The 17,416-nt window shown below is 42.2% G+C and overlaps 1 long non-coding RNA gene and 2 pseudogenes across 1 annotated transcript in view; 1 reads left to right on the forward strand and 2 right to left on the reverse strand.

Moving 5' to 3' along the window:
• The window catches only part of LOC135011260 (uncharacterized), a 263,022-nt gene that overhangs the window by 216,135 nt on the left and 29,471 nt on the right, over positions 1 to 17,416 (reverse strand). The window lies entirely within an intron of this gene.
• Positions 1,023 to 1,143, reverse strand: LOC135052094 (5S ribosomal RNA; annotated as a pseudogene).
• Positions 11,695 to 11,813, forward strand: LOC135053935 (5S ribosomal RNA; annotated as a pseudogene).

Here is a 17,416-nt window from a genome sequence, read left to right on the forward strand (position 1 = left end):
GTGTATACATGATGATATTCTCTTTGATGTTAATGTTGGAAAAGAAAAACTTCTGCTCTCTGAGCAAACATGTATACGTAGGCAAAGGAAGGTGAGACACAAGATCCCATAGCACACCCACTCTTTTGAAGAAAAAAATCGCCATTGTGCATAAAATAATTTCTAGTGAGGGTTAATTTCAATAAATACATGAAGACTGGGATGTCAATGCTAGTGAACTGATTGTCATTCAGAAATGTTTCCATGACCTCCAACCCTCTAGGTGTGGAATAACTGTATACAAGCTGTGTACATCAAGTGTACACAGCACTGTGCCTTCAGGAACTGATCCCAATTCTTGTAGTTTAATGAGCAAAGTTGTATCCTTCAAATAAGTGTGTTGTTTAAAGATGATGGGCTTGTATCAGACAATCAAAAAATTTGTATACTGGCTCATATAGTTAGTTGTTGGCCGAAATTATGGGCCTGCCAGGTGGTTTTGACGGATTTTTGTGGACTTTGGGAACCGTGTATAATACCGGAATACGCGGGTGTGGCTGACCCAGTTTCTTCACTAGATTAGAGTCCAATTTTTTTTTATCTTGCACCGCTATAGATAACACCTGGTCCAATTCCTTTTTGTATTGAGTGGAGAAGAAGTAAGACTCTTTTATGGGTGCACACTTAAAGCTAATTAGCGATAAATAGCAATATGATAAGCATATAAGACATAACTTTTAATAGAGAAAATTAAAATATGGTATCCAAAATGACAAACTCATAACATATAAAATGCTTGGGTCTTACGAATTTCACAAATATAGTCAGGAAAGACTCTTGGATTGAAAGCTGCCAATCTCGCAAACTGGTTGCCAAAGTAATGATTGAAATCTGTGCAAGAAAGCTTGTGCTGATGGATCAGGATATAGCCTAAACTGTGCTAAGCAAAGGTTAATGGAGGTAAGTAGATCAAAGAATTGAAGGAAGAAAAGAGCAGTGATTCTGCTGTCAATGTTAGGCAGGCAATCAGGGGCTAGTGAGTGGTTCTACTCTACTCGGTATTTCCTGGTGGTCCCCCAACCAAGTACTGACCAAGCCCAGCACTGTTTAGCTTCCAAGATCAGACGGTATTGGGTGTCTTCAGTGTGGTATTAAAAAGTAGATAGTACGGACGCATTAAATCCCTGGATCACTAATGAGAGATCACCATCGGAAAATTAAAACGATAGAGAAAAGTGTAAAGTAAGAAAGGATAGACAGGTGGATCTGCTGCCAACGTTAGGCAGAGAGGGAGTTAATACAAGGATATTAGCCCATATTCCCTCTCTGGATCGTTGGTGAGAGTCCACGAATCAGAAAAGAGCACTAATTGAGATAAATGAAAGGGTGGTTTAGATCCAAAATTATACCAACACACAACAGATAGAGGAGACACACAGTCACATTATAATTTCTGGCACAAATAGTGATTAAGATATGTACACCATAAAAGCAATAATACACACAGTTAAGATATATATACCGTATGAGCAATAATACACATGTACAGTACCTCTAAGACTGAGATTTACTCACCTGGAGTAAATCTCAGTCTTAGAGGTACTATACATGTGCATTATTGCTCATATGGCATATATATCTTAACTATGTGTATTATTGCTTGTCGAAGTCGAAAATATTATAGCCACACGCATCACATACAAACACCATTCAGAGTGGCCTCTGTGCGGTTGCGTACCAGCGGTGCGTGCGCAAACCCAGACGCTGCGTATATTGGCTCGTGAAGCCCTGCGTATTAGCACGTGGTATGAGTAAATACAGTAACATACGCATTCGCATAGAAAAGCCACAAAAGCCATATTCAATATTTTATCCATATAGTGCATAACTCACACACAGTCTGATACATTCTTCAATAGCAAGTTACTGTGCACACACAAATTAATCAAACCACTCATACGCATAGAAAGGTAATTCTTCCAGAAACGCAATCACAAATAGTGCCTTGAATGTATCAGTCTGTCTTGTTTACGCAAGCTTTGTAATCATGGAACATGGACCCTGACTCTATGAGGAAAGTAAATACCTTTGGTTGCCCCCATTGTTTTAAAGTGTACATTGAGACAACAGATACTGGACTGTCATTGTTTTACTAGAAGCCAGGACAAACAAGAAGACAATATCCTACACAAAACACAAGCTAGAACCTTGCTTGTACAATAACTTGTAAAAAAACACTAAATAGCAGACAAATTACAGACCAGACATTTCATGTATGATATACTGTATAACAATTATATATTCATACACACAGTATAAATTCATCCAACCCATGGTAATATATGTATATTTCGTATCAAATTGTAATAGCAGGAATGTGTGTATATATATATATATATATATATATATATATATATATATAGAACTCCAAAAAAGGCAGCGGCACTCGAGGATTTAGTAAATAGGAGAAATTGTATTAAAAAACAATTACATAAAGCCGACGTTTCGGGGCTCACATGCCCCTTTGTCAAGGTGTGTAACAAGAATAAAGTGAACTGACGTACCTTATAACCCAAAGAAGCCCGCCAGTGCACAATGGCCCTCATTCCGAGTCGTTCGCTCTGTATTTTTCATCGCATCGCAGTGAAATTCCGCTTAGTGCGCATGCGCAATATTCGCACTGCGACTGCGCCAAGTATCTTTGCTATGAAGAAAGTATTTTTACTCACGGCTTTTTCATCGCTCCGGCGATCGTAATGTGATTGACAGGAAATGGGTGTTACTGGGCGGAAACAGGCCGTTTTATGGGAGTGTGGCTGAAAACGCTACCGTTTCCGGAAAAACCGCAGGAGTGGCCGGAGAAACGGGGGAGTGGTTGGGCGAACGCTGGGTGTGTTTGTGACGTCAAACCAGGAACGACAAGCACTGAACTGATCGCACAGGCAGAGTAAGTCTGGAGCTACTCTAAAACTGCTAAGTAGTTTGTGAGCGCAATATTGCGAATACATCGGTCGCAATTTTAAGATGCTAAGATACACTCCCAGTAGGCGGCGGCTTAGCGTGTGTAACTCTGCTAAATTCGCCTTGCGACCGATCAACTCGGAATGAGGGCCAATGCGCGGCCGGAGACGTGACGGGTCCGTCTTGCTTCCGGTCGCAGCGTGATGACATCATTGCTGCCGCGTCGGTTGCGTTGGTAACCAAGACGCTACAGCTCAATGTGATGACGTGACATGTACAGCACCTATAGCGATCGTGTGTGTGAGTGAGCAAAGAAGTTGTGGCCACGTTACCATAGAGACCCTCCACCAATAGAGAGCATGAGAAAGCAGAACTGTGCTGAGAAGGTAGTGATGTTATAGGAATAATGGGACCAGGCAATCATGGATACTGATCTCCCTGTGGCTTATTTGTAACATGCGTGGCAGGGATCGGGAGAGAAAATCTATGGCCCGCTACTGTGACTGTCTCGCGAACCTGATCCGACAGTCCCAGTAAAACAAATAAACGGGGTTAGTACCCGTGTCAGTAATACCCACGGCTAAAGGGGTATGACCAGGGCCAGGGAGGTATATATGTTTTAGGGTCCCTGTGGAATAAAAAATTCCTGAGCCAATTTCCATGGTGTCTGGTATGATCCCCTCTGTGAACATGCAGGTAGTCTAGGGTGGCGGATGCAAGATGTAGGGAGAACTGCCAGCAGGCTGTCATGGGGATAATGGGGGAGACCAGGGGAAGGGAAGGCGAGGGAAGGAGGGAGAAAAAAGGAAGGGAGGGACGGAGGGGGTGGAAAGAAGGGGACGGAAAAAACATGGAAAAGAAAAAGAAAAAGAAAAAGAAAAAAGGGGCACGGGGCCCGCGCACAGTCCATCGCAGGCTCAAATGAAGATGTTCCAGGAAAACTTCTCGTTCAGCCCCCCTGGGCTGATGGTTCCTAATTCATAAATCCATTTGGACTCGATGTGGAGCAACTTGCGATCCCTGTCCCCACCTCGTATACTTCGCGGTACGTGGTCTATGATCTGGTGCTTGATATCGTTCAGTGTGTGACCCATGAGTGCAAAATGTCTTGCCACGGGCTGTTCAGAGGGCTTGCCCATCAGTGCTTGCTTAATCGCGGACCTGTGGAGGGCCATCCTCTCCCTGAAGGTTCTGATGGATTTGCCCACGTACACCAGGTGGCATGGGCAGGTAAGTATGTATACAATGTGCGTGGTCGTGCAGGTCACCACATGCCTTATACGAAAGATTTTCTCCTTATGGGGATGTTTGAAGGTAGACCCTACTATCATATTGCTACATGTGGTGCATTTAGGGCACCTGTAGCACCCCGGTGCCTTGGTGAGAAAGTTGGATGTCCTTAGTGTCTCGTCCTGGAATCCTGTAATGTCCGAGTGCACAATAGTGTCCCTTATGCTCTTGCCTCTGGAGAAGCAAAGCATGGGACGTTTGTCTTTAAATACTGGAAGTTTTCTGTCTGAGGCCACTATGGGCCATAAGGCCCTGGCTGCTCTCTGGATCACCGGGCTCACAGGGCTGAAGGTATTAACAAATGGAATAACTGCTTTGGTCTTTCGCAACGCCGGTCTCAGTAAGGTTTCTCTGGGAATGTCCATGACCTCTTTCTTCTGCAATTGCAATTTATGATGGTCATATCCTCGTTGGACAAATTTGTCCACCATGGTATCTAGTTCTTGATCCAAACTGGTTCGGTCGCTAATGATCCTGGAGGCCCTTATCATTTGCGATCTAGGGAGTCCGTCCTTGAGGGGTCTCGGATGATGGCTGTTGGCCCTCAATAGGACATTCTTGTCCGTCGGTTTTGTATATAGGCTGGTGTTTAAAATGCCATCCTTGATTGTTATCCTTACATCCAGGTAGTTGATGGACTCCCTACTGGTGGTGTATGTGTATTTGATGGTGGAGGGTCTCATGTTCGCATCCTCCATGAGTCGTTCAAACTTTTTGGTTTCTCCAGTCCAGAGCAAGAACAAATCGTCTATGTATCTGACGAACATCAGGATATGCTGAGCTATGTCTCCGTCTTCGAAAAACACTGTCTGCTCCTCTTGAAACATGAAGACGTTGGCGAACGATGGGGAGACATTGCTCCCCATCGCACACCCGGTCCTCTGTCGAAAGAATCTGCCATTGAACATGAAAAAATTTCTCACCAAGGCACCGGGGTGCTACAGGTGCCCTAAATGCACCACATGTAGCAATATGATAGTAGGGTCTACCTTCAAACATCCCCATAAGGAGAAAATCTTTCGTATAAGGCATGTGGTGACCTGCACGACCAAGCACATTGTATACTTACTTACCTGCCCATGCCACCTGGTGTACGTGGGCAAATCCATCAGAACCTTCAGGGAGAGGATGGCCCTCCACAGGTCCGCGATTAAGCAAGCACTGATGGGCAAGCCCTCTGAACAGCCCGTGGCAAGACACTTTGCACTCATGGGTCACACACTGAACGATATCAAGCACCAGATCATAGACCACGTACCGCGAAGTATACGAGGTGGGGACAGGGATCGCAAGTTGCTCCACATCGAGTCCAAATGGATTTATGAATTAGGAACCATCAGCCCAGGGGGGCTGAACGAGAAGTTTTCCTGGAACATCTTCATTTGAGCCTGCGATGGACTGTGCGCGGGCCCCGTGCCCCTTTTTTCTTTTTCTTTTCCATGTTTTTTCCGTCCCCTTCTTTCCACCCCCTCCGTCCCTCCCTTCCTTTTTTCTCCCTCCTTCCCTCGCCTTCCCTTCCCCTGGTCTCCCCCATTATCCCCATGACAGCCTGCCGACAGTTCTCCCTACATCTTGCATCCGCCACCCTAGACTACCTGCATGTTCACAGAGGGGATCATACCAGACACCATGGAAATTGGCTCAGGAATTTTTTATTCCACAGGGACCCTAAAACATATATACCTCCCTGGCCCTGGTCATACCCCTTTAGCCGTGGGTATTACTGACACGGGTACTAACCCCGTTTATTTGTTTTACTGGGACTGTCGGATCAGGTTCGCGAGACAGTCACAGTAGCGGGCCATAGATTTTCTCTCCCGATCCCTGCCACGCATGTTACAAATAAGCCACAGGGAGATCAGTATCCATGATTGTCTGGTCCCGTTATTCCTATAACATCACTACCTTCTCAGCACAGTTCTGCTTTCTCATGCTCTCTATTGGTGGAGGGTCTCTATGGTAACGTGGCCACAACTTCTTTGCTCACTCACACACACGATCGCTATAGGTGCTGTACATGTCACGTCATCACATTGAGCTGTAGCGTCTTGGTTACCAACGCAACCGACGCGGCAGCAATGATGTCATCACGCCGCGACCGGAAGCAAGACGGACCCGTCACGTCTCCGGCCGCGCATTGTGCACTGGCGGGCTTCTTTGGGTTATAAGGTACGTCAGTTCACTTTATTCTTGTTACACACCTTGACAAAGGGGCATGTGAGCCCCGAAACGTTGGCTTTATGTAATTGTTTATGAATACAATTTCTCCTATTTACTAAATCCTCGAGTGCCGCTGCCTTTTTTGGAGTTCTACATTATTGTCTCAGAAGGCACCGAGGTCCATATCATCAGTAAGGAGAGTGCCAGTCCATTTGGAAGTTATATATATATATATATATATATATATATATAGAACAAACAAATCCTAAGTGCGCTATAGTTCTTGTATAGATTGAGCGGAAGTCCTTCCAAATAGGTATATCTTATACTGTAGAAGATGGTGTTTTCTGAGTTCCTACAATGGATAACCCCTCACCAAAAAGTCACCCAAACAAACAATTAGAATAAAATCATTTAATAACAAAATTCATAAAAAAGCCTTACACAAAAGGTCTTATGAAATCTTATACATGACAAATTATTGGTAATTCCATAAAGATCCAGTGAGTGATAAAGATGTACAGACTCCCTCACCTTAACAAGGTGTATATTTGACACAAGGGAGCGTTATCTTTAGCTGGATTACTGATTAGCTGATAAACCCAACGCGTTTCGTCTATTTGACTTCATCAGGGGTGGCTTGTTTGGGGACATAAAGAAACTTATTAAAGTTCCTAGAAAAACTGGTATTTTTAAGATATAATATTTAATAAAAAAGAAGAATACATTTTTGGTAGATACCTACCAAAAAAATTAGAGTCAGCAAGGTACATCAATAGTTCTGCATTAAAAATATTTAAACGTCAACCTAAATAGAAAGGGAACATAGAAGTTTAAGGGATTGTGCCTTTCTTTAACTATGAAACCAAAAAATAGAATGAAATATAGTACCTTTATATAAAGGCAAGCTCTTCATATATAGAAGAAAAAATTAGATCTCAAAAGGTGGTTTCCCACCTTGACTCTGAAAAGAGTCTTTTCATCTTTAATGCTGGATCAACCTACCAAAATAGAGTGAAAATGAGCCATATATCCCATAATTGACTGAGAAAAAGAAATTTCAAAGCATATGAAAGTGAAATACTCCAAAAGCACATACCTAGATGCATGTACTAATTCAATGCGCTGGAAAAAGTTTTTATGGATGCAAAAGCATCTGTAAAAAAACAAGGGTCATATTTTGATTTGCATAAGGTGTATCAGCCATTACAATTTTCACAGCACAAATACAAGGAATGCATACATACCAAAAGATATATCTGGAGTAAAGATAATTATTACAAAACACTGGAACTTCCAAAAGGACCCACAGTTGTATCTTGAAACAAAAGATAATTCAACTAATGTAACATATACATACAATCATTCAAAAAATGATAGTTTAACTGCAGCCCTTAAACACAAATAAAGCAGAAAGACTCACCATAGAGGATCTCTGAACCTGCAACCATGGGTGTGGAAATTTCAGAATGAAACATTGGTACTAATAATTTAGTGATATGGATGATTAAATAGTGATCCCATGTGATGGGCTATTCTATATTAAAAATTCATTAATAATTGTATTTATTTTAAATTATAACACAGTATTATCTGTCTGAAAAAGTCATTTTTACAAAAATGACACAATGTCTATGCTCTCGTTGAGCCCTTTGGGAGAGAGAGTGTTCAGAGTGAAAATCCAAATATATATATATATATATATATATATATATATATATATGTGTGTGTGTGTATGTATGTATTTATATATGTGTATCTCAAGGATGTAAATGGATAAACATATCATGTGTGGGATCATATTGTTCAGGGTCACATAAGCAGTAATCCGGTGGGTATGAGGATATTGTCGTATATTGCAGCAATAAGTTATTAGTAATATCAGATTTATGTATGATTAATGTGGTGGGTTTAACTGGTCTTGGGGTGGGAACTCAGATGTAAACAACAGTAATTACATCTCAAGACATAGCCATCGCCCACCGCTTGAGCTGACCAATGATCCCCAGTGCACAGGATATGTCCCACCCCCGAACCAATGGAAGAAGAGCATACAGTTTCTATTGTCACATGCTTTGGAATATTGTATACAAGCCAAGCCTCCTGGCCAGTCAGACACATTCTCTGAAGGTCATCTTTGCAGATTGACTGAGGACCGGAACCGGGTGGTGCTGGCGAAACAAACGTATGTATCCATTGATTGTAGCATGTTTCTCTTATGTAATTGTGTTATTGTTGTAACCCCCTGTTTAGTAAATAACTGTTGGTGGGTTGGAGCCCAATTGGTGTCGTGTCCCTTTCCTGCTAGGGGTTATAAAGTGTATTCCGCCTCACGTGTAGCTACTCCGTGCTTACAGCGTGACGGCGTGTGTGGCATTACAATGGGGGTTACAACGTGTAGAATTACTATGTGGGCACAGAGTGTATCATTACTATGGGATGGTTAAATGTGTGGAATTACTATGTGGGCACAGTGTGTGGCATTACTATGTAGGCATAGTGTGTGGCATTACTATGGGGGACAGTGGTGTAATTACTGTGGAGGACAGTGTACACTATGTGTGTGGTGTGTTTTGTGTGTGTGTAATGTATACGTGTGTGTGAGAGACACATATACAAAACAGATAAATATATATTTTATAAACACACATTATATATATATATATATATATATATATATATTCAAATAGGAATAAAGTCTCTGCGCCTTCAGTGCTTGGGTATGGAAACTTCCATCTGTGTATAACCAAAATGATATTTATATGCGTACCGGAAGTATGATCAAATTGTGCCTGTAGTGGTATCTTTAATTGGTCATCTCCCCTTGTCTTCTTACTCCATGTGTAAACGCCCTCAGCGGGGTGTTGAACCACAATTTACATAGGCAGAGAGGGAAGATGTGTCAGCAAGAATGCTCTTACTGTTATAAAGTGACTCGTGCCATAATTGTGCCAAAAAAAATGTTTTTTATATATAAAGTGCTCTGTGCCTATAGTGTTTCTATAAACCACTATATTTCTTGTGATTTCTAATATAGATAATCAGAATCACACCCCAGTGGCTAATAAAAAAATAATAAAATAATAAAAGGAAGGTAATGACTCACTCCTTTTAAGAATGCTGCTCCTATGAGGCGATCATTGACCTAGTCTGGTACCTCTATAGAGAAAGTTTTTTTCATGTACAGTAAGGATAACTGTGGAGAGATAACGTGTTACCCTGCAGACTGAGTAACACGATGTGTAATTACACAGATAATAACGTATACTCAGAAGATGTTCTGGTGTCCACTGTCTCCTGTGTTATTATTGCAGCACTTTACCGGTCTCTTGTTTTATTTCTGTTACTTCTATCCAGAGATGAGAGGGACTAGCTGCAGCCGGGTGGTAGGCCTGCTCTTGGTGGAAGGAGCCAGGCTGCAGTGTGGAGGGTATAATCCAGGCTCCTGTCTCCACAATGCGGAAAAGGGAGAGTGAGAGAGAGATCAGAAAACTTTCACAGGAGCAGCTGCAGCAGGAACACAGGGGAGAGGCAGCAGAGGACTCTTAAAGGGCCGGCGCACACAAACAGGGCTGTGTGTGTTTGTGTGCGCCGGCCCTTTAAGAGTCCTCTGCTGCCTCTCCCCTGTGTTCCTGCTGCAGCTGCTCCTGTGAAAGTTTTCTGATCTCTCTCTCACTCTCCCTTTTCCGCATTGTGGAGACAGGAGCCTGGATTATACCCTCCACACTGCAGCCTGGCTCCTTCCACCAAGAGCAGGCCTACCACCCGGCTGCAGCTAGTCCCTCTCATCTCTGGATAGAAGTAACAGAAATAAAACAAGAGACCGGTAAAGTGCTGCAATAATAACACAGGAGACAGTGGACACCAGAACATCTTCTGAGTATACGTTATTATCTGTGTAATTACACATCGTGTTACTCAGTCTGCAGGGTAACACGTTATCTCTCCACAGTTATCCTTACTGTACATGAAAAAAACTTTCTCTATAGAGGTACCAGACTAGGTCAATGATCGCCTCATAGGAGCAGCATTCTTAAAAGGAGTGAGTCATTACCTTCCTTTTATTATTTTATTATTTTTTTATTAGCCACTGGGGTGTGATTCTGATTATCTATATTAGAAATCACAAGAAATATAGTGGTTTATAGAAACACTATAGGCACAGAGCACTTTATATATAAAAAACATTTTTTTTGGCACAATTATGGCACGAGTCACTTTATAACAGTAAGAGCATTCTTGCTGACACATCTTCCCTCTCTGCCTATGTAAATTGTGGTTCAACACCCCGCTGAGGGCGTTTACACATGGAGTAAGAAGACAAGGGGAGATGACCAATTAAAGATACCACTACAGGCACAATTTGATCATACTTCCGGTACGCATATAAATATCATTTTGGTTATACACAGATGGAAGTTTCCATACCCAAGCACTGAAGGCGCAGAGACTTTATTCCTATTTGAACATTTGTAATTGTGACTCAGCGAAATACGAGTCAATAAGAGAGTCTATACTGCAGCCCCTACACGTGGGAGTGCTGTTTGGAATTAACGTGAATGGTTATGCACGAATTTTTATGTATTTATTGTAAACGGTTTAGGTTTTAAGCGCTCATTATACACCTTTATTGTACACATATATATATATATATATATATAAAAATTAAACCTGCCAGCACTCCTTGCTCACTGTAATAACTGGTCCCGGTGCCGAAGTGCAAGATACAATGCAGTCCTGCAAAACGGCACGGCACTCACAGGGACACAGTTCAAAAGTTTTGTTCAGGTGTCTACAATGTCGACATTTCGAGGCTTATGCCCCTTTCTCATACCCCTACGGAAACCCCCCCCCCAGTAAATCCTGCGTTTGCCCCTGGGGTTTTACACACACACGCTTAGCGGTCGCAGCGGCCTGAACGGTTATATATCTCAAGGTATTGCTTTTCTTCCTGTAAGTTAATCAGCTTTAACATGCTTATACGGTGTACATATCTTAATCACTATTTGTGCCAGAAATTATAATGTGACTGTGTGTCTCCTCTATCTGTTGTGTATTGGTATAATTTTGGATCTAAACCACCCTTTCATTTATCTCAATTAGTTCTCTTATCTGATTCGTGGACTCTTACCAATGATCCGGAGAGGGAATATAGGCATATATCCTTGTATTGACTCCCTCTCTGCCTAATGTTGGCAGCAGATCCACCTGTCTATCTTTTCCTACTTTACACTTTTTTCTATCGTTTTAATTTCCCGATGGTGATCTCTCATCAGTAATCCAGGGATTTGATGCATCTGTACTATCTACTTTCATACCACACTGAAGACGCCAAATACCGTCTGATCTTGGAAGCTAAACAGTGCTGGGCTTGGTCAGTACTTGGTTGGGGGACCACCAGGGAATACCGAGTAAAGTAGAACCACTTACTAGCCCCTGATTCCCTGCCTAACATTGACAGCAGAATCACTGCTCTTTTCTTCCTTCAATTCTTTGATCTACTCACCTCCATTAACCTTTGCTTGGCACAGTTTAGGCTATATCTTGATCCATCGGCACAAGCTTTCTTGCACAGATTTCAATCATTACTTTGGCAACCAGTTTGCGAGATTGGCAGCTTTGGTCTTCACAACTCAATTCAGGAGTCTTTCCTGACTATATTTGTGGTTTTCGTAAGATCCAAGCATTTTATGTTATGTGTTTGTCATTTTGGATACCATATTTTTATTTTCTCTATTAAAAGTTATGTTTTATATGCTTATCATATTGCTATTTATCGCTAATTAGCTTTAAGAGTGCACCCATAAAAGAGTCTTACTTCTTCTCCACTCAATATTCTTAGTACTATTGTTGACTCAGGATGCACCACCACATTGACTCAGTTTGGGGATATTGCCCTTGATTGTCGAAGTTTGGTTTGTTATCATTTACAAGTATTGGGACTGGTGCGGAATCACCTCTTTTATATGTTCCAATTTCTTTTTGAACAGCACTGTGGGATCTTGATGTAGTCTTGTATATGTATTGACATCCGATAACTGATGGTCTAACTCCTGCATGTAATACGAGATATTTTGGATTACAATCGCCCCACCTTTATCTGCGGGGCGAATGATGATGTCTGTGCATCTGGATAACTCTTTCAGTGCAGTTTGTTCCATAGGGGTGAGGTTGTAGAATGTCTTAGATTTGATTTTTGTATGTTTTTGAACATCATATTCCATAAGATGTAAGAATGTCTTTATGGAAGCATTTGTAGAGAAAGGATAAAAAGTGGATATATTCCTGTGAAATGGAATGGACTTAATCTGTCCTGTAGGTTTATTGTAAAAATGTTCCCTGAGTCTCAAATTGCGTGAAAATCTATAATTCTCCAGTTTCCAATTGAATTCATTGAACCTGTTTGTCGGTATAAATATAAACCCTTGCTGAGAACACGAGTCTCGGTTTCCGTGAATGTTCTAGATGATAAATTCATGATTACGTTTTGATTTTGTTCCCTCTTGCAGATCCTTTTGTGTTGTTGACTCCGCCTTGTTGGCCTGAGGGTGGGATGTCGGCCCTTGCCCTTGTGATGGTCCCGAAAGGGACAGTTTTGGAAGTGGAAGGAGTGGCATTATCTGAGTCTTGCATGTGAAAATCGCTATCACTATTGGAAGAACCAGCACCCCTACGGTTGCGACCCCGTCTGTTTCTCCACGGTTGTTTTGACGTATGACGTACTGGAGTGAACCTGGGTTCCATTCTACTTAGTCACCTATATACTGAATTATTTTCATAATCAGTGGTCACAACTTGTAGCTTGCGTTTCTTAAATGCTAGTAATTCCTTTTTGTATGTATCACATTGTGAGTTAAGGCGATTCCACAACTGTTGGTGTGTCATAACTTTCAGTACATTGTCATGTAGCTAAGTGTAGTAATCAATCTTTCAACGAGTATGGGCCAGTTCCTTTCCTGCCTCCTCTATGACCAAAATTATAAGGTCCAAGCTGCACTTATTGAGGACGGCAATCCAGCGTCGACAAAATTCAGCATTGTGTCGTCCTATGGTGGAGCAATTTTTAACCCTGAAGCCTCTTGGGATCATCTTAGACCTATAATAGTCCGAAATAGTGCTCCCGTGCAGCTGGAAATCCATTTCTCGTTTTCTTAATTTTAGTAATTTATTATATATGTCCTCAGTAGAAGATAGGTCCAACGAGGAATCATCTGTGTTATCAAATAATATTGCAAAGATTTGTGCCTCAGTGAAGCTCAATGTTTCTCCTTTGGGCATTTCTAAATTAACAAACGACATGGAATCCATGTTGTTCATTGTAGGTTCCCTGTTGTAAATGACAATACTATATATAATGATGTGCAAAAGCATACAAAGTGCCACGTGCAGTGATCAAAGTGAAGTGCCAAGTGCAATGTAAATATATACTAGAGATGAGCGGGCATCAGTCAGTCCAGTGACCATTCAACAGTGGTTGTGTCATCTGCTGCCATATGCCCAGTGCTGCTGTATAATTATCTGTGTTGTCCTGCATCAGATCAGTGCTAGTGCTAGTGCATCAGTTAGTCCAGTGACCATTCACAGTGGTGGTGTCCTCTGCTGCCATATGTCCACTGCTGCTGTATAATAAGTCCCTTACAGTGTTGCTGTGTTGTGCTGCATCAGACCAATGGTAGTGTCCTGGCCATCAGTCATTCCAATGACCAGGCAGTCACAGTGGTATACGCTGCTGCTATATGTCTACTGCTACAGTATTATATTAATAACAACAACAAGTCCCTCACAGTGTTGCTGTGTTGTGCTGCATCAGACCAGTGGTAGTGTCCTGGCCATCAGCCATCAGTCATTCCTGTGCTGCATATTGTGTTATATAACTCCAGAAGAATAATGGAGAACAAACATTTGGAGGATAAAATAGGGAAAGATCAAGAACCACTTCCTCCTAGTGCTGAAGCTGCTGCCACTAGCCATGACACAGATGATGAAATGCCATCAACTTCTACTTCCAAGGCTGATGCCCAATGTGATAGTAGAGGGCATGTAAAATCCAAAAAGCCAAAGTTCAGTAAAAAGACCCCAAAAAAGAAATTTAAATGGTCTGAGAAGAAACATAAACTTGCCAATATGCCATTTACGACACGGAGTGGCAAGGAAAGGCTGAGGCCCTGGCCTATGTTCATGACTAGTGGTTCAGCTTCACATGATGATGGAAGCCCTCATAACTGAGGCCTTGACACTTATGTTGGTGTTAGACATGCGCCCGGTATCCGCCATTAGTGCAGTGGGATTTAGACAATTGATGGAGGTATTGTGTCCCCGGTACCAAATCCCATCTAGATTCCACTTCACTAGGCAGGCGATAGCGAGATTTTGCCATTTAATTCCAGTGATTTGGACGTATAATTATTAATTACAGTGATCTTACCAATTAATTCCAGTGATTTGGACGTATAATTCCAGTGATCTTGCCAATTAATTCCAGTGAGTTGGACGTATAATTACAGTGATTTTGCTAATTAATTCCAGTGATTTGGACATATAATTATTTATTACAGTGATCTTGCCAATTAATTCCAGTGATTTTGCCAATTAATTCCAGTGATTTGGATGTTTGATTCCAGTGATTTGGATGTTTGATTCCAGTGATTTGGACGTATAATTCCAGTTGGAATTGTTTGTGTCACTTGGCTTAGTCATACAGCTACCTCATTGCACCTCTTCGACATCTTTGCATGAGGTGCTGTTTGGGGCCTAGTTTTTGAAAAGTGCCATCCTGTGTGACACTGCCGTATGAGTCCAGGGGTACTGCTATATTAGTCCTGGGGTACTGCCGTATAAATCCACCAATTGCAGATTTTTTTTTAAAAATGACTGGAGCGTGCTGGAGATGCTGTCAGTGGACCGAACAATTGCGGCCCACTCTCGACATTCGGCCACTGCGTGACACTACTAGGTGGGCCTGGTGGTTGTGTCGCTTAGCTTAGTCATACAGCAACCTCGGTGCACCTTTTTTCTTCTTTGCATCATGTGCTGTTAGGGGCCTTTTTAAAAAATCTGACCTCCTGTCTGTCACTGCAGTGCCACGCCTAGATGGGCCAATTGTTTGTGTTGCTTGGCTTAGTCATACAATCTGCCCTCCTGTCTGACACTGCAGTGCCACTCCTAGATGGGCCAGGTGTTTGTGTTGTCCACTTGTGTCGCTTAGCTTAGTCATCCAGCAACCTCAGTGCAACCTTTTGGCCTAAAAACAATATTGTGAGGTGTGAGGTGTTCAGAATAGACTGGAAATGAGTGGAAATGATTGTTATTGAGGTTAATAATACAGTAGGATCAAAATTACCCCCAAATTCTGTGATTTTAGCTGTTTTTATGTTTTTAAAAAAAATCATCCAGATCCATTCCCCAGCGGCCTTCACTGCACGCCGCGTCACTAGCAGACGCACTTTCATGACGTAATACGTCTGTGACCACTGCACGGCGGCGGGAGAACACTGTCACCATCAGGGAGTATGTCCCTATATAAGGTATGTTTGATTTATGTTTTATACACTGTCACTTTGTCATGCCCTGATGAAAAGGCCAGAGGGCCTTGAAACGTTGGCTTCTGAACAATAAATTTGTCTTCACTTGTTTAAGTCCGATGGAGTGCCTCCTGGTCTGTATACATGGACACTGAGCCTATATCTATCTATCTATCTATCTATCTATCTATCTATCTATCTATCTATCTATCTATCTATCTATCTATCCATCTATCTATCTATCTACACATTGAAGTTTATTTGCACGCACATAGAAGTAGCCAACATTTCGGTCCCATTATGGAACCTTTGTCAAGGCTTCGTGATTTGTATACTGGACATGTCCCAGGAAACAAGGCGCAGGCACCATGTTCCCGGAGACCTGCACATGCGCAGTAGACTCTGGCATCAAATAATGCAGAAGTGAACCAAATAATGCAGAAATTACTCCACATTATGCCAGAGTCTACTTGCCGATGGAGAAGACGGGGCCCGCAACGGGGGCTGCATGCGGGTCCTCCCCCAGCGTCCTGTGCACTGTGCAACAGCGTTATTCGCACACCACTAGTTAAGGCCCTGTGTATTCATTTGCATTCTTTTTTTGCAAGGATGTGCATGGGCTAACAAGTGAAGAAAGAGGAACATATTTGGGCAGGAGCTGGCTTGTGATTCGTATCAGGCTATCTCATGGAAAAAGCAAGCTAAGCACAGTAATTGTAACACCCTGGGGTTGGCGGTTGTCTATGTGTTTAGAGATAGGTTTCATAGGTGTTCAATGGCTTTGTGATTGGCCCTTTCCCTAAGACATATTCCCCATACCTTGTTCATTTTGAGTGGTTCAGAGCAATAGGACAGATTGATATGTAAACAGGAAGGTCATTTAAAAGCAATCCCCATGGACAGAGCCGGCCCTAACCAATATGATGCCCTAGGCAAGATTTTGGCTGGTGCCCCCTAGCACCACCACTGGTTCCGCCTCTGACCTTGCACCTCTTTCCCAGGACCATCACCCCTCACCCATAACAGTGACAGTCCTTATTTTGGTGTTTGTACCCCCTATATTTTAAATAGGAACAGTTCGCACATTTGGCGCACAGCCCAAAAAGGGGTGTATTTTTGCTGGCAAGGGGCATGGCCACACAATAGTACCCCCAATTCAAATTACGCCACACAGTACTGCAACTGTATTCAAATTTGATCATGTGATAGTGTGGATAATTCACATTACATCCCACAGTAGTATCACTTTACCTTATAAACGTTACTCCTCACAGTAGAGCTCCTTATTCACATTACATCACACTGAATTGCTCCTTATTTACATTACACCACACCCTATTGCTCTTTATTCACATTAGATGACACAGTAATGATCTTTCTATACGCAACGCCACATAATAGAGCACCTTATACACATAATGCCACATATTAGTAATGCATTTATACACATAATTCCACACAGTAATGCCCCTTACACATATGAGACACATCATTAATGTCCTTAT

The sequence above is a fragment of the Pseudophryne corroboree genome, chromosome 2 (genome assembly GCF_028390025.1).
Source record: "Pseudophryne corroboree isolate aPseCor3 chromosome 2, aPseCor3.hap2, whole genome shotgun sequence".
NCBI classification, from domain to species: Eukaryota; Metazoa; Chordata; class Amphibia; order Anura; family Myobatrachidae; genus Pseudophryne; species Pseudophryne corroboree.